Raw genomic sequence first — 20,646 nt, 5'->3', positions numbered from 1 at the left:
AGAGAGAGAGAGAGAGAGAGAGAGAGAGAGAGAGAGAGAGAGAGAGAGAGAGAGAGAGAGAGAGAGAGAGAGAGAGAGAGAGAGAGTTCTAGGATAGGCTCGGGGGCTCCGGCTCCAGTTCGCGGATTTTCGATTTTCGCGGGGGGCGCCGGTCCCCATTAACAGCGAAAAATAAGGGATCACTGTACATCGTGACAAAGTGAGAAATAAAACAAGGAGATGTATAGGAGATGATTTAGAAACATGGAGACGGCTGAAAGAGGAGAAGGATTTGAAGACCGACGCCGGCCCTGCCTTAGTCTGACCACCGGTAAGAGCCACTCAGAGCCGGGGTTGCAGCCTCTTCACCTGGTCCCTTCTCCCGGGACCGGGCAGCAGTCTCTTCTCCTGGCCCCGGTGAAGAGACTGCCGGTCCGGGACTGGTGAACAGACCGGGTACCGGTGTAGGACTTGTCTCTTGCCATGGTAGTTCCTTGTAGTTCAGTGTTTTCTGTGGAAGTGACCTCTTCATTTAATCCGAACGGGGGGGGGGTGTTCGGTCTGTGGTTCGGTGGGGGACGGGTGGGGGGGTTGGTTGTCCGGTGTCTGTGGTTCGGTGTGTGTGTGGGGGGGGATCGGTAGTCCGGAAGGGGGGGTTCGGTAGCTCGGCGTATGTGGTTCGGTGGGGGGGGTGTCGGTAGTCTGGTGTCCGTGGTTCGGTGGTGGTGGGGGGGTGTCGGTAGTTCGGCGTCCGTGGTTCGGTGGGGGGGGGGGGGGGGGTTAGAGCGATCGTGCGGCTTGTAGTAAAAGTGAAACCTAATGCTCATTTCCCTTTTCCCTATCTCCTGAATCTTCACAAACTTTCATTTGAGTGTGCAGGACGTGTGTCCTGGCCTGTTATATATTAGACTTATGTAGAATAAGTCTGGTGATGATTTTTTTCTATGAAATTTATGGTGTGGTGGCAAGGATTAGAGGAAACGCTAGTAGTAGAAGCTCATGCGGGATCTGGCAACCCCTAGCCTGCAGGGAGGAGGAGAGGATACCACGTTCTGGAGTATTTTGAATGTGATTGCAGTACCGGTTTTGGCCACAATCCTACATACTGCAGCTTTAACTTTAAGGTTGTCCTGGAGGACACAGGAGAGGACCTCTGTGTGGTAAATATGGCCCAGCTTAAGCCATGCTATCCCACTGCAGCGGAACTGGACCGGATACAGAAAAATAGGATCCTCGAACTCTTTCAGGAAGAGAGTGACAAAGAGGACTTCCCTGGGTTCTCTTCCCACATAAAAAACGGCAGGGTGAAAAGAGAGGACAGTGAACACACCAAAAAGCCCTCCATTCTATTACCTCCATACTTCGGGCTTCTCTCAGGGGGGAGGGAGTGTGACAACTTGGTTAGTTGCACCAAATACACACACACCCCCATAACATGCCTGTTAGCCTCCGTATCCACCCCAGAAATCGTCATCACATCCGCGTCGTCACCTCATTCGCCCGAAGTTGGCGGCAGTTTTTAAATACCCCCCCATATCCGCATTCCGTGTGGACGAGTCAGCATGTAGTTAGAAGCGTCGGAGCTACAGCTCATAGAATTCAGATAACAGTACGGTAGTTAACCCCGTCACAACGTCCGCTGAATCCTTCAGACTTCTTACCAACTCCATTCATCTCCATCCGTTCACCCTTTGGCTCGTCACATCCATACCACTGCAGCAAAGACAGTCGCATACCAGCACTCCAGCAGCAAACCCCAGACCGTATTACCGACTGACTGGACTGGACTGAATGACAGACTGACTGACTGTAACTGGACATTGGAGCGGTGTGAGTAATTTAATTTTTTTTCCTGCTCTCTTGGTTTTTTTTCTGAAGGCCTTGAATGGAACTGTGCTCTTGTTTTTTTGTTTTTTTTTCACTAACGAACTGAAACGAACAGTAATGAACTGAATTGTTTTTTTCCTTTTTGATAAACTGAAATCTGAAAACCCGAAGTGGAATTTTTTGTTTAAGTGGACTGAACTGTTTTTTTTTTTGTTACTTTCTTCTTTCAAGAGACTGATAAATGATGGAAAATTTAAGTTTGGATTTTTGCTTGGTTGGTGGATTTTGTTGAGTTTGGACTTTGGGGGGGCAACTGTGGGCTTGAATTTGTGTTTTTTCTATATAATCATTGTTTAATACATGATTTTAATTTTAAATGGTTTGAATGTGTGCTTTCTTTTTTTGTCATTTAATGTGTGGGGTGTGGGTTTAATTAAAACTTACATCCCTTGTGAAGTTTGAGGGTTTGCAAATCAACAAAAAACAAAGACTCGAACATACACAAAATACTGACTTAAACTGGCTAACGTAACATCTTATATGTCAGGAGAGAGACCTGACTGGCACGCCTAAAAAATCAATATAATAAAATAATATAAAATAAATTAATTAAAGCTCAAACTGAAACTGTCACAGCCCGGGAGGACATTAAGCAACAACCATATAAAGAGACATGGACACAAAAGTCATTGGTTGATAAATGCATTTAGTGTAGTGTTAATGTCTGTGAGAACATTTATTAGTCAGTCCAGGTGCTCATTTGACTCCGCTGATTTTTCTTACGATGTCCTCTTGTGACTTGGGTTAGTACAGACCCATGCCGGTCAGAGAGGCATCAGCAGCTGGCTGTGGCGGACCAGAGGATCGACTAACGCTGGGGAGGCAACAGGAAGCCTCTGTGACAGGAGAATGATACTGCGTCTCACCTTCTTCTGTCTCATTGTTGGAAAATAATATTTTGAGTGATTAAACATGAGTCAAAGTCTTCGATTTCCTCTTCGATATCCTGACATGATTACACATGAACCTTTATCTTGTTTGGCTGTGATCAGACTGTTGTATGACCCGTAGAATAAACTAATGTGTGAGTTACACAAATATTAAAGATATATTTACCCTGGGGGTGATCCGAGTCAGCCCTGTGAGAAAAGTGTCACCCACAGTATTGGTGACTCTTTCCTCAAACAGGCTGAGTTCGTCTCTTTACCTCTTCCGCCTGTTTTGGCCTCCGCTTTGTGTCCACCTTGACATCATCATCAGATCATGCAGAGCAGGGAATCCCAGAGGGAATCCCACCTGCAGACGCCGTTTATACTAATTTGCATATTTAAATGTGGGCGTGGAGAGGGAGGAGTCAGGTACTCCAACATATGAACTCAATTCCACGCTGATTGAGATGTATAAAGGAAATGTACTTGGATTCGGGCGTACGCTCAGTTTTATACATCTGGATTTTTTGTGCGTACAGGGCTTTTCTGGATTTGAGTGTACACCAGTACATCAGTATGAAATCCATGCAAGTCTTTATACATGAGGCCCCTGGTGAGTTTTAACACCGAGTTCTGTTTGGAGCCTTTCACACTAGTGTGTCACCTCTGTCCGGTCCCTGTAGGCTCAGAGCGTCTCCCCCTTTGGAATTCGCTGGGGGGGCTGTTCCTTTAGGTGGTGTTGAACGTGGGTGGAGCAGTTGTCTCGGGAGCACGTCCGATGTTGTAGGTGGAGTTGCCGTTTTATCCGGTTGCTTCACTACGCATACGGGATCCAGTGCATAAACACCCACCACCAGCAGACACCTGAAAACTAGGGGGGGGCTTAGAGAAGATTCTGGTAGGCAGATAGAGGGACTGGCTGCGGTGGCTTTGGGGTGTGTTCTGGCTGTTAGCTCAAGTGTTTCAGGTGAGTTGTAGTTTTTGTTCAGGTAGGTTGAATTAAAATGGCCTCAGTAGAGAACTTTCTGTCTGCTCTGTCGGAGGAGTGGTTGGACAGCTGTTCCAGTGAGAAACTGGTTAAAGTAGCTGAACATTTTGACTTGGATGTCGGTGATAAGCGGCAGAAAGGCATTATGAGGCAGATCATTAAAGGAAACCTGTTGGAGAGCAGGGTTCTTTGGTCTAAGCCTCAGGTTGGCTTGGCTGTTGATTCTGGTGCTGCATCTGTCTCTGATGTAGGAGACGCAAGTTTAATGTTTGAGCAGCGTGAAAGGTTACTGTTACTGCAGCTGGAGCTTAAATGTCAGGATTTAGATGAACGCAGACTGAGTTTGAGTCAGGGTAGTGGACCCAGACTTGCTCAGCCCTCTGATGTTCCACGTTTTGATGTGGCTACTGATTTACATTTAGTCCCTCAGTTTTGTGAGCGGGACCCAGACACATTCTTTTCTTCGTTTGAGCGCGTGGCTGACAGCCGGGACTGGTCTGATGCAGAGCGCACGCTGCTGCTCCAGTGCGTCCTGACGGGTGAGGCCCAGGAAGCATATGCTGCTCTGAGTCTGGCTGAGAGTAAAGTATACACATCTGTTAAGAAAGCTGTGTTAAAGGCATATGAATTGGTGCCTGAGGCATACTGTCAGCGGTTCCGCACCTGGCAGAAACATGGTAGGCAAACTCATATGGCCTTTGCTGAGAATTTAGCCACACACTTTAAACGGTGGTGTAATTCATTCAGTGTGAAATCTTATGAAGCGCTATGTGAGTTAATGATTTTGGAGCAATTTAAGAACACTGTTCCTCCTCACATCGCTGTCCATATTGACAAGCGCAAAGTAAGAACTGTGACCGAGGCAGCTGCGCTCGCAGACGAGTATGTGCTGGCGCACAGAGGCCGTCCGTTTGTTGATGGTGGTGTAGAGCTTCAACACAGTCGGTTCCATCCGTCTGGTAGATGGCAGGAGGCTGAGTCTGGATCCTGGAAGCAGGACACATCACCACGTTTTACAACTACCTGTAATAAGGTGTGTAATTATTGCAAAGGCAGGGGCCATTGGAAGGCAGAATGTCCACATAAATCTAGAAAACGTGTGCAGATTAAACCTGTGGTCCTGCCCACTCTGATTAGAAACTCCGGTTCTGTGGGGCAGTCCTGTGTAGATGCTGTTAATTCTGTTAACTTTGGTGACTTTTCTGTTTCTCCTGGTGATAAGGTGAAAACGGCCAGGGACGATCTGGCTTCTGCACGCGCTAAAATGAGTGCTTGGTATGGCTCTCCTGAAGCGGGGGGGGGGATGCGCAACAGCAGGACGCAAAACCTGCTGCTGCTGAGTTGGGTTCAGTGAATGTCTCACCTGTTCTGGAGACTAATTGTGCTCATGCACCAGTTGAGAGCCTGTTGTGTGGCAGATTGGAAAATTCAGAAGCTTTGGATGAACTGGAGGTGTTGATTGGCCACTTATCCAGTGACCATCTTACAGACATGTCTGCCCCTGAGAATGGTTTGTACTGGCCTGATTTGAGGAGGAAGCTTTTGCTGTTGTGTGGGCTGTGCAATATGTTGTCTTGTATGTAGACTACTGGGCTCCTTCTCTTCAAGCCCAACCATTTGATGCCATACCCCATGTCTCTTGTCCTGCTTGCTTGCTTCCATCCTTTCCTCTCTACTCTTACACTGCTTCTCCAGGCGCCGGAGTTGCTGGGTGACTGGATAGGGTTGGTAAGCTGGTAACTGGTTGTAGAGATTTGGGTGAGTATAAAGATCAAAATTGGTATTGGGTAAATGTTTTGAATGTTTTGTGAAACTGTCATTTCTCAGTTGGTCCTCTTGAGAAGAGGCCCTTTCTTTTGGGGGGGGGGGTGATGGCCCCGCACCTTCTGGGCACTAGGGGCACTGTCAGTTTTCTTTGTTTCAGATGGAGATGGCCTGATTGATTGCACCTGTGATGGGCCTATTTAAGCAGGTCAACATGGATGATCATTCTCTCTCTCTCTGTCTCGATCTGCTTGGCTCTGGTCTGGTCTGGTCTTGGTTCTGCTCGCAGTCTGGTCTGGTCCTGCTCTGCCCTGGTCCTCATCCTCCTCTCAACTGATGTTTTTGTTGCTTGTTGTATTTTTGGTTATTGTTAGTTGGATTTAACAAACCTCTGTTATGTTTTTACCACCTTGTTCGTCTCCATTTTGCCACAACCTAAGAGCCAGGTTGTGACAGTAAAGACAATTTCTTCATGGGCACATTTTTTTGTTGACACTCTCTAAACCTCTCCTTTTTTGGATTCATTCAGTGTGGACAAAGGAAACGTACTGGCATTCTGAAAGGGCTTAACAGAAACAGTAAAAACTTTCGCGGGTGTTGGGTGGGGGTTTATCTTGACTGTTTTTGGCTGGAAAGGGTGCAAATGGCTGAAGCGACAACAGCACCACCCTCTCCTTCTCGTGTTTTTCTTTTCTACGCATCCAGACTTTTGGTCTTTGTCTCCATGGCACTCTGAGTTTTGGAGGGAATAAATGTATCTTTCTCTCCCGTCAATGGGTGAAGCAGCAGCACCCTGTGCTGGGCACACAGAAGAGAAGAAGAAGAAGAGGGTAAGAGCTTACAGGACCTGGGGCCTCATGTATAAAGACTTGCGTGGATTTCATACTGAAACCTGGTGTACGCCCATGTCCAGAAAAGTCCGAATGCACAAAAAAATCCAGATGTATAAAACTGAGCATACGCCCGAGTCCAAGTACACTTCCATTATTCATCCCAATCAGCGTGGAATTGAGCGCATATGTTGGAGTATCTGACTCCTCCCTCTCCACGCCCACATTTAAATATGCAAATCAGTATAAATGGGGTCTGCAGGTGGGATTCCCTCTGGGATTCCCCTGTCTGTAGGATCAGATGATGACGTCAAGGTGGACGCGAAGCGGAGGCCAAAACAGGCGGAAGAAGAAAAGAGACGAACTGAGACTGTTTGAGCAGAAAGCTGACGATATTGTGGGTGACACTTTTCTCACACGGCTGACTCGGATCACCCCCAAGGTAAATATATATTTAGTATTAGTGTAACTCACACATTAGTTTATTCTACGGGTCATACAACAGTCTGATCACAGCTAAACTAGATAAAGGTTCATGCGTAAGCATGACAGGAAATCAAAGAGGAAATCATAGACTTTGACTCCTGTTTAATCACTCAAATTATTATTTTCCAACAATGAGAAAGAAGACGGTCAGACGCAGTATCATCCTCCTGTCACAGAGGCTTCCTGTTGACTCCCCGGCGTTAGCCGGTCCTCCGGTCCGCCACAGCCCACTGCTGATGCCTGTCCGACCGGTGTCCAGAACACCGGCATGGGTCTGTGCTGACCCGAGTCACAAGAGGACATCGTGAGGACAATCGGCGAAGTCAGTGAGCGACTGGGCCGACTAATAAATGTTCTCACAAACATGAAGACTACATTAAATGCATTTATCAACCAATGAATTTTGGGTCCTTGTCTCTTTATATGGTTGTTGCTTAATGTCCTCCCGGGCAGGAATGGCATTGATGGATACAGGGTCTGGTTGGTTCTGGTTCTGGTGGTGGATGTGCTGCTCTTGCAGTAGGATGACGTGCCGGTGTGTTCATTGTTCATCTGTATATCTCCGATGTGCCCATCAATTGGGGGAATGACCTTTGTTACATTATTAACAGTTTCTCAGTGTCACCTCTAAGTGTCGCCAAAGGTTCCAAAGCACTAGAAATGTGCGTACGCCAGCTATGGACTTGGCGTGAAGCACCGCACATTTCCACGATCATTTCAGTCTTTATACATCTGAACGTGACCGTGGAAAAGGGTGTATGCCAGGTTTTTGTGCGTACGCATGCTTTATACATGAGGCCCCTGGTATTTCCAGGCGGTCTCCCATCCAAGTCCTGACCAGGCCCAACCCTGGTTTGCGTCCGAGATCAGATGAGATTTTTTTTTTTTTTTTTTTTTTTTTTTTTATATTGACTCATAACATATTACTATGTTATTGTTAATATGTTATTACATAACATATTACATTTCCATCAAATAATCTACATCAATCTATGTCAAAAGGAAAAATCTGACAAAAAACAAATAGAAAAATAACCATTAATTTTAAAGTGCATTTGCAATAAAACAGGATCAATATATAAGCCACAACTTAAAAACACCCAAGCAAACTAAGAACAATTTCGCAGTTTTAAAACTACCCCTTCCCACGTCAATTCAATAAAAGGGTTGGTAGAGATAAAAACTTTTATAAAAACATCCAAATCTCCTTTTTCACTAAAGTTGGCATACAATGTTTCCAAGATTCCCAATAATTTAATATTAAATAAATTACAAATATCAATTACTTTCCCCTTTTGTCTTACCATTGCTCTCCTTACCCACACTGTATGCCTTGCAACTGCCAAATTCAACTGAATTGCTTGATTGTTTTTCGACAGCTCCAAACAAGAACAGCTTCCCCCAGTTTTTAACAACATACTCTTCTTTTTCACCAAACCCAATTATTATTTTTCTTCAACCTCCCCTCCAAACATCTTAATTTCTCACAATAGAAGAACATGTGCTTCATCCCTTCTTTTTCACATATTTGACACATATCACTGTTCACAAAACCCATCTTAAATAATCTCATTTCATTTAAAACACAGTTGTGGCCAAGCATAAAATCAAAGTTCTCTAGTATTGGGCATTTTAGACTTTGTCTTATATTTTTCCATATTTCTTCCTTTTTTATATTTTCAAGTGCTCCCACCCAATATCTGTTTGATGTGGGTTCCTCAAACTCAAGGTTTCTAAAAAACAAGTGAAATTATTTAAGCACACAAAATTCCCACACTTGATTTCCTACTTTACAATTTCAAAATTCTCTGTTTTTTCCTTCTCATTTGTCTTATCAATTTGTTCTCTCCATTTCTTTGTTATAGCACTTATTATTGTGTCTAAGTCTTTTTTAATTTTACCCTTTTCATAATCTTCCTTTATTTCCTTCAAATCATCTATAAAAGCTTGAAATGGTAAGAGCCCTGGCCTTATCTCATAAAAGAGATCTCTGATCTTCCTAAAACCTGCTCTGTACCAAGTCATCCAGTCAAAACCCCGGCCAATCTTCAAATTTGGATTTAAAAACAGTGGTTGGTTTAAAATTGCCTCCCTCCCCACTGGATTTATGTGCCAACTTTCTTTAAAACTGACCCATGCCCTTAAAACCTCTCTATAAAACTCTGGGATATCTGTTAACATATTATCTTTCAACCCCATCCATAAGGCTGAAGACCCCAGACCACCAACTTTGTTTAAGTAATACAGCATTGTTTCTTTCCATTCCTTCTTATCATTACCCAAAAAATTCTTCACCGTTTTAACTCTTAGGGCCTTCAGCCTTAGGATGGGGTCAAGCAATCCCAGACCCCCTCCTCCACTGTCCCGATCAGAGTCTTATATTTCACCTTTGATGGCTTGCCGTGCCAGATAAAATCAACCACTAAATGTTTAAAAATATTGGCCACGGCTGTTGGCAAACAGACTGAGCTGAGGACGTACCATATTTTGGACAAAAACAGTGAGTTCACCACTAAGACTTTTCCCTTGAGCGTGAGGCTCCTCCTTCCCCAAAATGTCAATCTTTTCTTTGCTTTGCTCATCATCTCCTCCCATGTTTCCTTTGTTGTCAACTTTTCATCAGGCCCTACTCTAACCCCCAGAATTTTCATACAATTTTGAACTTCCTTAAAGGGTAACGCCCTTGACAAAGCTCCTCCTCCTCCTCCTACCCTCATGAATTCAGTTTTACCCACATTCATTTTAGCCCCTGAGCCTTTGCAGTAGAGATCTAAAAATCTTCATACTGTTTTCAATACTAACCTCATCCTTTAAAACAAGCGTTGTGTCATCGGCATACTGATAAATTTTTGTTTCTGGTTAAAAAACACTAAAATGTTCTACCTCGATTCCTTTAATTCCACTGTCTGCATTAATTGCCAAGCCTAGAGGTTCGGCAACCAAGGTGTACAGTAATGCAGACAGTGGACATCCCTGCCTGATTGATCTAGATAAAGGGATAAAATCAGTTAAAAAGCCATTTATCTTGATACAACTCTTGGCATCTGAGTAGAGACATCTCAGACACCTGATAAAATTGTCACCAAAATTAAATTTCTCTAAAATATCAAATAAAAAATCATGCTCTACCCTATCAAAAGCCTTCTCTAAGTCTATGCTAACTATAAAACCATTTTTCTTTTCTCTGTCCATAAACCATATTTTATCTCTTATACTGTTTACTGTGTCTGAGATGTCTCTACCCAGTACAGCATATGCCTGATTGGTTTGAATGACTGTGGGTAAAACCTGCTGCAGTCTGTTTGCCAACACCTTTGCTAAAATCTTATAATCACAGTTTAGAAGGCTTATCGGTCTGAAGTTTTCTAATTTCTCCCTATCTCCTTTTCTTTTATATATTATTTTAATCACTCCTTTTTTCATTGAAGGACTTAAAATCTCTTTTGACCATACTTCTTGGTAAACAATATTTAAAATAGGGATTAAAACCGTTCTAAATGCCTTATAAAATTCACACGGCAAGCCATCAAGGCCAGGGCTCTTCCCATTTATCATATCTCCTAAAGCACAATCAATTTCCTCATTACCTCCGCCAAGGAGGTTATGTTTTTGCCAGGGTTGGTTTGTTTGTTTGTTTGTTTGTCTGTCCGTTAGTGTGCAACATAACTCAAAAAGTTATGGACAGATTTTGATGAAATTTTCAGGGTTTGTTGGAAATGGGATAAGGAAAAAATGATTAAATTTTGGTGGTGATCGGGGGTGGGGGGGCCCATGGGGGGGGGCACTGATCAGCCTTGGTGGAGGTCTGCGCTCTCCGAGTGCTTCTAGTTTGTAATGACCTTGTTGCACTTTTTCCGATTTTCCTCACTCACTTCTGTCTCAATATGTTTTAATAAATAAGTTTTAGCTTCCTCTGCTGTCCCTTCTTTTGCAAATAATTTACTATAAAAAATAAAGACCCTCTTCAAAATATCTTCTTTATTACCTCCGCCAAGGAGGTTATGTTTTTGCCAGGGTTTGTTTGTTTGTCTGTTTGTTTGTTTGTTTGTCTGTCCGTTAGTGTGCAACATAACTCAAAAAGTTATGGACAGATTTGGATGAAATTTTCAGGGTTTGTTGGAAATGGGATAAGGAAGAAATGATTAAACAGTGTTAAAATCCCCCATTATAAACATTTCACCCCATTTCTCCATTAAAAAACCCAGATGTTTAAAAAAATTAACTCTATGAGTCTTTATTTGGAGCATGTATACTGCACATAATCACTTTTTCATTATCCTTTTCAAAACACAGAGTTAACATTTTTCCTTCTTTATCATTATAGATTTCAGTTACCTTGTCACACACATTCCTTTTCACCATAAATGCAACTCCCCTTGCCTTTTTATCACTATTATTATAATAAATTTCCCCATCAAACCTTCCCCAAATACTTTCTGCTACGACATCAGTCCAGTTCGTTTCTTGCAACAGTACAATATCACTCTTTTCCGTTTCCAATATCATTCTGTTAATTTTTCCTGTATTTACACCTCCTCTTAAATTAATAGAAGTAAACCCCCACCCCATTAAAACAGTAAATAAAAATAAATAGCCACAAGCAACCCCCAGTACATGATTTGTCCCCGTGCACTTCATATTATCCCTTTATCTCATCTGAACTCTACTACCCTCCTCCCTCTCCTTTTTTCCTGTTCCTTTAAAACCTTTTCCAAATTTAAATTTATCACCTTTTTTTTCTTTTTTCCTTCCGTTGATCTTTTTCCTCTTGAGCCCCCACAGTTTTTTCTTTGTTTTCTAAGTCTTCACACATATCTTTTACCTCAGTTTGTCCATGTCTCTGTCCTTCTTCCTCTGGTTGGTCTGGTTCTTTTCTTTTCTGTCCCATCCCACCTACAGTCACATCCTCAGTGTCCTTCTCCAGTTCATCCACACCTCCGTCTTCCCCGTCCCCCACGCCACTTCTCCCTGGGGGGTCCACCGTCTCTGTCTGGGGCTGTCCACAAGGGAGATCCACGTCCATCTCAACCTCATGATCAGACACAGACGTGTCGTTCCGGGGGGGCTCCAAACATCCTCCTTCTCTGTCACTGTCTGTCCGCTGAACCTCCTCCTCCTCCTCCTCCTCCTCCTCCTCCACCTGATCCTCCACCTGATGCTCCCTCTCGCTCTCACTGTCTGAAGACAGGCACGTACAGCGGATCATGGCTCTTCCACAGTCAGGGCATTTTGCGGCGTCACAGTCTCGTGCGTAATGGCCCTGCTGTAGGCACTCCCGGCACGCAAAAATCGGACAGTCTCTTAAAACATGTCCTGGGCTCATGCACAGGCGGCATATTTTAACCTGTTTATTGTGGATTACCCTATAATATTGGGATCCATCCGCCATATCGAACCAGGCGCTGTACGGGAGCGACACCACCTCCTTCGGGAATCTAACTTTTAGGAATCTGGTGCCATCAGCCTCGTTGGTGCCTGGGTAGAACCTCCTTCTGATGGGGAGGATGGGGAAAACCCCCCATCTAACAAGCCGGTCCAGGATCTCCTTGTCTGTGACGTCAAGAGGCAGATGTAAAAAGGAGACCAGAACCTCTGATTTATGGACCCTTTTAACTTCAATATAGTGTCCTTCATAAGTAAGTCCATCCTCTATTCTTTCACAGGCTTGTTCTGAGTTGAGGGTGGCCTCATACTGTCTGTTCGGTCTGGGTCTCAGAGCCAACAGCGCTCCACAGCCGACCACCTTCTCAATTTCTTTTATCAGTGTCATTACGTTCAGTCCGTTGATTCCTTCACTTTCAATCTGAACAGTCCATTCTCTGTTGTAGTCCACTTTATGCCTTTCTCTCATTCTGTTTCTTTCAACATTGTAATTATTTTTCACATTTTTTTCATCTTCCATTCCGTTTTCTCTTTGCACTTTTCCGTTCTAATTCAAAGGTTCATCTTTCTCATTAACTACATCGTTCACTTTCACGCTCCGATTCAGTTTCTTTTTTCTTCTTTCCACCACGGTAAATTCATCCTCCATTCCTGTTGTGTCATCATTTCCTTCATTTTCCAAAACTTCTCCAGATTCCTTCTCATTTGTTTTCGCAGATCCGTTGTCATATTTGTTGCCACCTGCCTTTGTAATATTCATTTCCGTCAGATCATCCACTGCCACGTCACTCAAACTCACATTCTCATGAAATCTTCTATTCGCTGTTCTCTTCATTAGGTTGTTCTTTTTCATATTCTTCATTTCTTTCATTTTTAATGACTCTTTTTCTGGCGTTAAACGTCACCGCTGTCCTTTCTCATCCATATTGATGAGAAATAAAGAAAATTAAATTCACCTTCCCAGTGGTGCAGCAAAAACACTGCTGGGCTTGCTTATCACAAACAACTGAAAAATAAAACTACATAAACTAACCAAACACAAAATCTAAATCACTAAACAAAACGATGAGTAAGCCTTTCTTCCTCTCCTGCAGCCACTCACTCCATTCAGAACTCCACAGATGTGGGCATGTTCAGGGTGGTATGGCCGTAAGCGAGTGCAGCTGTCATATTCACCCTCTTTATAGATTTAATCACACTGAAGAGCAGGTTTCCCCCTGTGTTTTCCCATATGTGAAATCTAAATCACTCAGTATTAAAGTGACAAAGGACAAAGTAATCTGAATAATGTCTAAAAGAGTCAAGATGAACATACCAGCCTGGAAGGAATTCACCAAAAGCGTGGAACAAAGCTGGAAATAGCAGTTTGTGCGTATATTCAGTGTCTGAAAGAGGGGGAACATGGCGGCTGGACGCTTACGGCGAAAGCAAAGTTTTAGTAGGTAATCCTCAGATGTGTTGTGACACCATGGTTTTGTTATCCTCCTGTAATGACTTCTATCTCTGTAATGCTGCAAACCTCTGTGTTTGGTGCAGTCAGTGTATCGGGTGTCTGACCTTAAAGTCTTTGAGATTCCTTTGGAACCTCTTCCGCTCACATGCGGCGGCACTGAATCTATAAAAAGGGAGAGAAGGACAGACACGCTGGCTTACGGCCATACCACCCTGAACACTCCCGATCTTGTTTGATCTCGGCAGCAAACCAGGGTTGGGCCTGGTCAGTACTTGGATTGGAGACATCCTGGGAATACCAGGTGCTGTAAGCTTTGACACTTTTCTGTGCGACCAGCAGAGGCTGCTGCTGCTGCTTCACCAACCAACAGTTTATCAACAAGAGAAAAATACAAATGAATTCATTCCTGAAAAACGAAAGCTATGATGGCGACGGACGCTAAAACCTGGGAGTCTTTGTGAAGAGGAGAATATTGTAAATTTTTAGCTTTATTGATCTTTGTGAAGACAATTTCTTTATGGGCACATTTTTTTGCTGACACTCTCTAAACCTCCCCTTTTTTGGATTCATTCAGTGTGGACAAAGGAAACGTACTGGCATTTGAAAGGGCTGAACAGAAACAGTAAAAACCTTTGCGGGCGTCGGGTGGGGGTTTGTCTTGAGTGTTTTTGGCTGGAAAGGGGGCAAACGGCTGAAGCGACAGCAGCACCACCCTCTCCTTCTCGTGTCTTTCCTTTCCACGCATCCAGACTTTTGGTCCCTGTCTCCATGGCACTCTCTGAATTCCTCTCGTCGATGGGTGAAGCAGCAGCACCCTGTGCTGGGCACAAAGAAGAGGGTAAAAGCTTACAGCACCTGGTATTCCCAGGTGGTCTCCCATCCAAGTACTGACCAGGCCCAACCGGGGTTTGCTTCCGAGATCAGACGAGATCGGGCGTTTTCAGGGTGGTATGGCCGTAAGCCAGTGCAGCTGTCATATTCACCCTCTTTATAGATTTAATCACACTGAAGAGCAGGTTTCCCCCTGTGTTTTCCTATATGTGAAATCTGAATCACTCAGTATTTAAAGTGGCAAAGGACAAACAAAGCCATCTAAAGAATGTCTAAAAGAGTCAAGATGAACATACCAGCCTGGAAGGAATTCACCAAAGGTGTGGAACCAAGCTGGAAATAGCAGTTTTTGCGTAAATTCAGTGTCTGAAGGAGGGGGAATGTGGCAGTTGGACGCTTACGGCACGTGAAAGCAAAGTTTCAGGAGGTAACCCTCAGATGTGTTGTGACACCATGGTTTTGTTATCCTCCTGTCATGCCTTCTATCTCTGTAATGTTGCAAACCTCTGTGTTTGTTGCAGTCAGCGTATCGGGTGTCTGACCTTAAAGTCTTTGAGATTCCTTTGGAACCTCTTCCGCTCACATGCCGCGGCACTGAATCCATAAAAAGGGAGAGAAGGACAGACACACCGGCTTACGGCCATACCACCCTGAACACTCCCGATCTCGTCTGATCTCGGCAGCAAACCAGGGTCGGGCCTGGTCAGTACTTGGAGTGGAGACATCCTGGGAATACCAGGTGCTGTAAGCTTTGACACTTTTCTGTGCGACCAGCAGAGGCTGCTGCTGCTGCTTCACCAACCAACAGTTTATCAACAAGAGAAAAATACAAATTTGATTTATTTATTCATTTTATTTTACCTTTATTGAGCCAGGAAACCCTCATTGAGATTAAGAATCTCTTTTTCTAGAGTGTCCTGGCCAAGACGGGAAGCAGTACATTGAATAGTTACAGACTTCCGTACATAAAACAAACACACAAAAAGCACACAGACAAGTCAAACCTTCCAAAGTCAACTCTGCAAAAAGTGCTCAAGAAATGTAGACAAAAGTGCATCAGGATTCATGAATTCATTCCTGAAAAACGAAAGCTATGATGGCGACGGACGCTAAAACCTGGGAGTCTTTGTGAAGAGGAGAATATTGTAAATTTTTAGCTTTATTGATCTTTGTAAAGACAATTTCTTTATGGGCACATTTTTTTGCTGACACTCTCTAAACCTCCCCTTTTTTTGGATTCATTCAGTGTGGACAAAGGAAACGTACTGGCATTTTGAAAGGGCTGAACAGAAACAGTAAAAACCTTTGCGGGCGTCGGGTGGGGGTTTGTCTTGACTGTTTTTGGCTGGAAAGGGGGCAAACGGCTGAAGCGACAGCAGCACCACCCTCTCCTTATCGTGTCTTTCCTTTCCACACATCCAGACTTTTGGTCCCTGTCTCCATGGCACTCTCTGAATTCCTCTCGTCGATGGGTGAAGCAGCTGCACCCTGTGCTGGGCACAAAGAAGAGGGTAAAAGCTTACAGCACCTGGTATTCCCAGGTGGTCTCCCATCCAAGTACTGACCAGGCCCAACCGGGGTTTGCTCTCGAGATAAGACGAGATCGGGCGTTTTCAGGGTGGTATGGCCGTAAGCCAGTGCAGCTGTCATATTCACCCTCTTTATAGATTTAATCACACTGAAGAGCAGGTTTCCCCCCTATGTTTTCCCATATGTGAAATCTAAATCACTCAGTATTTAAAGTGGCAAAGGACAAACAAAGCCATCTAAAGAATGTCTAAAAGAGTCAAGATGAACATACCAGCCTGGAAGGAATTCACCAAAGGCGTGGAACCAAGCTGGAAATAGCAGTTTGTGCGTATATTCAGCCTCTGAAGGAGGGGGAACACGGCGGCTGGACGCTTACGGCGAAAGCAAAGTTTTAGTAGGTAACCCTCAGATGTGTTGTGACACCATGGTTTTGTTATCCTCCTGTAATGACTTCTATCTCTGTAATGTTGCAAACCTCTGTGTTTGTTGCAGTCAGCGTATCGGGTGTCTGACCTTAAAGTCTTTGAGATTCCTTTGGAACCTCTTCCGCTCACATGCGGCGGCACTGAATCTATAAAAAGGAAGAGAAGGACAGACACGCTGGCTTACGGCCATACCACCGTGAACACGCCGGCTCTCGTCTGACTTAGGCAGCCAACCAGGGTCGGGCCTGGTCAGTACTTGGATTGGAGACATCCTGGGAATACCAGGTGCTGTAAGCTTTGACACTTTTCTGTGCGACCAGCAGTGGCTGCTGCTGCTGCTTCACCAACCAACAGTTTATCAACAGAGAAAAATACAAATTTGATTTATTTATTCATTTTATTTTACCTTTATTGAGCCAGGAAACCCTCATTGAGATTAAGAATCTCTTTTTCAAGAGTGTCCTGGCCAAGACGGGCAGCAGTACATTGAATAGTTAGACAGACTTCCGTACATAAAACAAACACACAAAAAGCACACAGACAAGTCAAACCTTCCAAAGTCAACTCTGCAAAAAGTGCTCAAGAAATGTAGACAAAAGTGCGTCAGGATTCATGAATTCATTCCTGAAAAACGAAAGCTATGATGGCGACGGACGCTAAAACCTGGGAGTCTTTGTGAAGAGGAGAAAATTGTAACTTTTCACCTTTATTGATCTTTGTAAAGACAATTTCTTCATGGGCACATTTTTTTGCTGACACTCTAAACCTCTCCATTTTTGGATTCATTCAGTGTGGACAAAGGAAACGTACTGGCATTTTGAAAGGGCTGAACAGAAACAGTAAAAACCTTTGCGGGCGTCGGGTGGGGGTTTGTCTTGAGTGTTTTTGGCTGGAAAGGGGGCAAACGGCTGAAGCGACAGCAGCGCCACCCTCTCCTTCTCGTGTCTTCCCTTCCCACGCGTCCAGGCTTTTGGTCCCTGTCTCCATGGCACTCTCTGAATTCCTCTCGTCGATGGGTGATGCAGCTGCACCCTGTGCTGGGCACAAAGAAGAGGGTGAAAACTTACGGCACCCGGTATTCCCAGGTGGTCTCCCATCCAGGTACTGACCAGGCCTGACCGTGGTTTGCTTCCGAGATCAGACGAGATCGGGCGTTTTCAGGGTGGTATGGCCATAAGCGAGGGCAGCTGTCATATTCACCCTCTTTATAGATTTAATCACACTGAAGAGCAGGTTTCCCCCTGTGTTTTCCCATATGTGAAATCTAAATCACTCAGTATTAAAGTGGCAAAGGACAAAGTGATCTAAATAATGTCTAAAAGAGTCAAGATGAACATACCAGCCTGGAAGGAATTCACCAAAAGCGTAGAACCAAGCTGGAAATAGCAGTTTGTGCGTATATTCAGCCTCTGAAGGAGGGGGAACACGGCGGCTGGACGCTTACGGCGAAAGCAAAGTTTTAGTAGGTAACCCTCAGATGTGTTGTGACACCATGGTTTTGTTATCCTCCTGTAATGACTTCTATCTGTGTAATGTTGCAAACCTCTGTGTTTGTTGCAGTCAGCGTATCGGGTGTCTGACCTTAAAGTCTTTGACATTCTTTTGGAACCTCTTCCGCTCACATGCGGCGGCACTGAATCTATAAAAAGGGAGAGAAGGACAGACACGCCGGCTTACGGCCATACCACCCTGAACACTCCCGATCTCGTCTGATCTCGGCAGCAAACCAGGGTCGGGCCTGGTCAGTACTTGGATTGGAGACATCCTGGGAATACCAGGTGCTGTAAGCTTTGACACTTTTCTGTGCGACCAGCAGAGGCTGCTGCTGCTGCTTCACCAACCAACAGTTTATCAACAAGAGAAAAATACAAATTTGATTTATTTATTCATTTTATTTTACCTTTATTGAGCCAGGAAACCCTCATTGAGATTAAGAATCTCTTTTTCAAGAGTGTCCTGGCCAAGACGGGAAGCAGTACATTGAATAGTTACAGACTTCCGTACATAAAACGAACACACAAAAAGCAAACAGACAATTCAAACCTTCCAAAGTCAACTCTGCAAAAAGTGCTCAAGAAATGTAGACAAAAGTGCATCAGGATTCATGAATTCATTCCTGAAAAACGAAAGCTATGATGGCGACGCTAAAACCTGGGAGTCTTTGTGAAGAGGAGAAAATTGTAAATTTTTAGCTTTATTGATCTTTGTAAAGACAATTTCTTTATGGGCACATTTTTTTGCTGACACTCTCTAAACCTCCCCTTTTTTGGATTCATTCAGTGTGGACAAAGGAAACGTACTGGCATTTTGAAAGGGCTGAACAGAAACAGTAAAAACCTTTGCGGGCGTCGGGTGGGGGTTTGTCTTGACTGTTTTTGGCTGGAAAGGGGGCAAACGGCTGAAGCGACAGCAGCACCACCCTCTCCTTCTCGTGTCTTTCCTTTCCACGCGTCCAGACTTTTGGTCCCTGTCTCCATGGCACTCTCTGAATTCCTCTCGTCGATGGGTGAAGCAGCAGCACCCTGTGCTGGGCACAAAGAAGAGGGTAAAAGCTTACAGCACCTGGTATTCCCAGGTGGTCTCCCATCCAAGTACTGACCAGGCCCAACCGGGGTTTGCTTCCGAGATCAGACGAGATCGGGCGTTTTCAGGGTGGTATGGCCGTAAGCGAGCGCAGCTGTCGTATTCACCCTCTTTATAGATTTAATCACACTGAAGAGCAGGTTTCCCCCTGTGTTTTCCTATATGTGAAATCTAAATCACTCAGTATTTAAAGTGGCAAAGGACAAACAAAGCCATCTAAATAATGTCTAAAAGAGTCAATATGAACATACCAGCCTGGAAGGAATTCACCAAAGGCGTGGAACCAAGCTGGAAATAGCAGTTTTTGCGTAAATTCAGTGTCTGAAGGAGGGGGAACACGGCGGCTGGACGCTTACGGCGAAAGCAAAGTTTTAGTAGGTAACCCTCAGATGTGTTGTGACACCATGGTTTTGTTATCCTCCTGTCATGCCTTCTATCTCTGTAATGTTGCAAACCTCTGTGTTTGGTGCAGTCAGCGTATCGGGTGTCTGACCTTAAAGTCTTTGAGATTCTTTTGGAACCTCTTCCGCTCACATGCGGCGGCACTGAATCTATAAAAAGGGAGAGAAGGACAGACACGCCGGCTTACGGCCATACCACCCTGAACACTCCCGATCTCGTCTGATCCTCGGCAGCAAACCAAGGGTCGGGCCTGGTCAGTACTTGGATTGGAGACATCCTGGGAATACCAGGTGCTGTAAGCTTTGACACTTTTCTGTGCGACCAGCAGAGGCTGCTGCTGCTGCTTCACCAACCAACAGTTTATCAACAAGAGAAAAATACAAATGAATTCATTCCTGAAAAACGAAAGCTATGATGGCGACGGACGCTAAAACCTGGGAGTCTTTGTGAAGAGGAGAATATTGTAAATTTTTAGCTTTATTGATCTTTGTGAAGACAATTTCTTTCTTTATGGGCACATTTTTTTGCTGACACTCTCTAAACCTCCCCTTTTTTGGATTCATTCAGTGTGGACAAAGGAAACGTACTGGCATTTGAAAGGGCTGAACAGAAACAGTAAAAACCTTTGCGGGCTTTGGGTGGGGGTTTGTCTTGACTGTTTTTGGCTGGAAAGGGGGCAAACGGCTGAAGCGACAGCAGCACCACCCTCTCCTTCTCGTGTCTTTCCTTTCCACGCATCCAGACTTTTGGTCCCTGTCTCCATGGCACTCTCTGAATTCCTCTCGTCGATGGGTGAAGCAGCAGCACCCTGTGCTGGGCACAAAGAAGAGGGTAAAAGCTTACAGCACCTGGTATTCCCAGGTGGTCTCCCATCCAAGTACTGACCAGGCCCAACCGGGGTTTGCTTCCGAGATCAGACGAGATCGGGCGTTTTCAGGGTGGTATGGCCGTAAGCGAGCGCAGCTGTCGTATTCACCCTCTTTATAGATTTAATCACACTGAAGAGCAGGTTTCCCCCTGTGTTTTCCTATATGTGAAATCTAAATCACTCAGTATTTAAAGTGGCAAAGGACAAACAAAGCCATCTAAATAATGTCTAAAAGAGTCAAGATGAACATACCAGCCTGGAAGGAATTCACCAAAGGCGTGGAACCAAGCTGGAAATAGCAGTTTTTGCGTAAATTCAGTGTCTGAAGGAGGGGGGAATGTGGCAGTTGGACGCTTACGGCCACAGTGA

At 44.5% G+C, this 20,646-nt stretch overlaps 7 non-coding genes and 3 pseudogenes across 7 annotated transcripts; 5 read left to right on the top strand and 5 right to left on the bottom strand.

The window, feature by feature from the left end:
- Positions 1 to 13,832: 13,832 nt before the first annotated feature.
- On the top strand, positions 13,833 to 13,951 carry LOC115417346 (5S ribosomal RNA). The gene has a single exon (XR_003935143.1). It is a non-coding gene; the product is annotated as a 5S ribosomal RNA (ribosomal RNA).
- A 530-nt stretch (positions 13,952 to 14,481) lies between these two features.
- On the bottom strand, positions 14,482 to 14,600 carry LOC115417330 (5S ribosomal RNA). The gene has a single exon (XR_003935128.1). It is a non-coding gene; the product is annotated as a 5S ribosomal RNA (ribosomal RNA).
- A 501-nt stretch (positions 14,601 to 15,101) lies between these two features.
- Positions 15,102 to 15,220, top strand: LOC115417337 (5S ribosomal RNA). The gene has a single exon (XR_003935134.1). It is a non-coding gene; the product is annotated as a 5S ribosomal RNA (ribosomal RNA).
- Positions 15,221 to 15,985: 765 nt separating this feature from the next.
- Positions 15,986 to 16,104, bottom strand: LOC115417290 (uncharacterized; annotated as a pseudogene).
- A 498-nt stretch (positions 16,105 to 16,602) lies between these two features.
- On the top strand, positions 16,603 to 16,721 carry LOC115417304 (uncharacterized; annotated as a pseudogene).
- Positions 16,722 to 17,484: 763 nt separating this feature from the next.
- Positions 17,485 to 17,603, bottom strand: LOC115417362 (5S ribosomal RNA). Its single transcript, XR_003935158.1, has one exon. It is a non-coding gene; the product is annotated as a 5S ribosomal RNA (ribosomal RNA).
- Positions 17,604 to 18,095: 492 nt separating this feature from the next.
- LOC115417294 (5S ribosomal RNA) lies at positions 18,096 to 18,214 on the top strand. The gene has a single exon (XR_003935103.1). It is a non-coding gene; the product is annotated as a 5S ribosomal RNA (ribosomal RNA).
- Positions 18,215 to 18,974: 760 nt separating this feature from the next.
- LOC115417329 (5S ribosomal RNA) lies at positions 18,975 to 19,093 on the bottom strand. The gene has a single exon (XR_003935127.1). It is a non-coding gene; the product is annotated as a 5S ribosomal RNA (ribosomal RNA).
- A 497-nt stretch (positions 19,094 to 19,590) lies between these two features.
- Positions 19,591 to 19,711, top strand: LOC115417292 (uncharacterized; annotated as a pseudogene).
- Positions 19,712 to 20,245: 534 nt separating this feature from the next.
- On the bottom strand, positions 20,246 to 20,364 carry LOC115417328 (5S ribosomal RNA). The gene has a single exon (XR_003935125.1). It is a non-coding gene; the product is annotated as a 5S ribosomal RNA (ribosomal RNA).
- Positions 20,365 to 20,646: the final 282 nt, after the last annotated feature.

This window comes from Sphaeramia orbicularis, chromosome 3 (assembly GCF_902148855.1).
Source record: "Sphaeramia orbicularis chromosome 3, fSphaOr1.1, whole genome shotgun sequence".
NCBI lineage: Eukaryota > Metazoa > Chordata > Actinopteri > Kurtiformes > Apogonidae > Sphaeramia > Sphaeramia orbicularis.
This window is presented reverse-complemented; position numbering and strand designations above follow the sequence as displayed.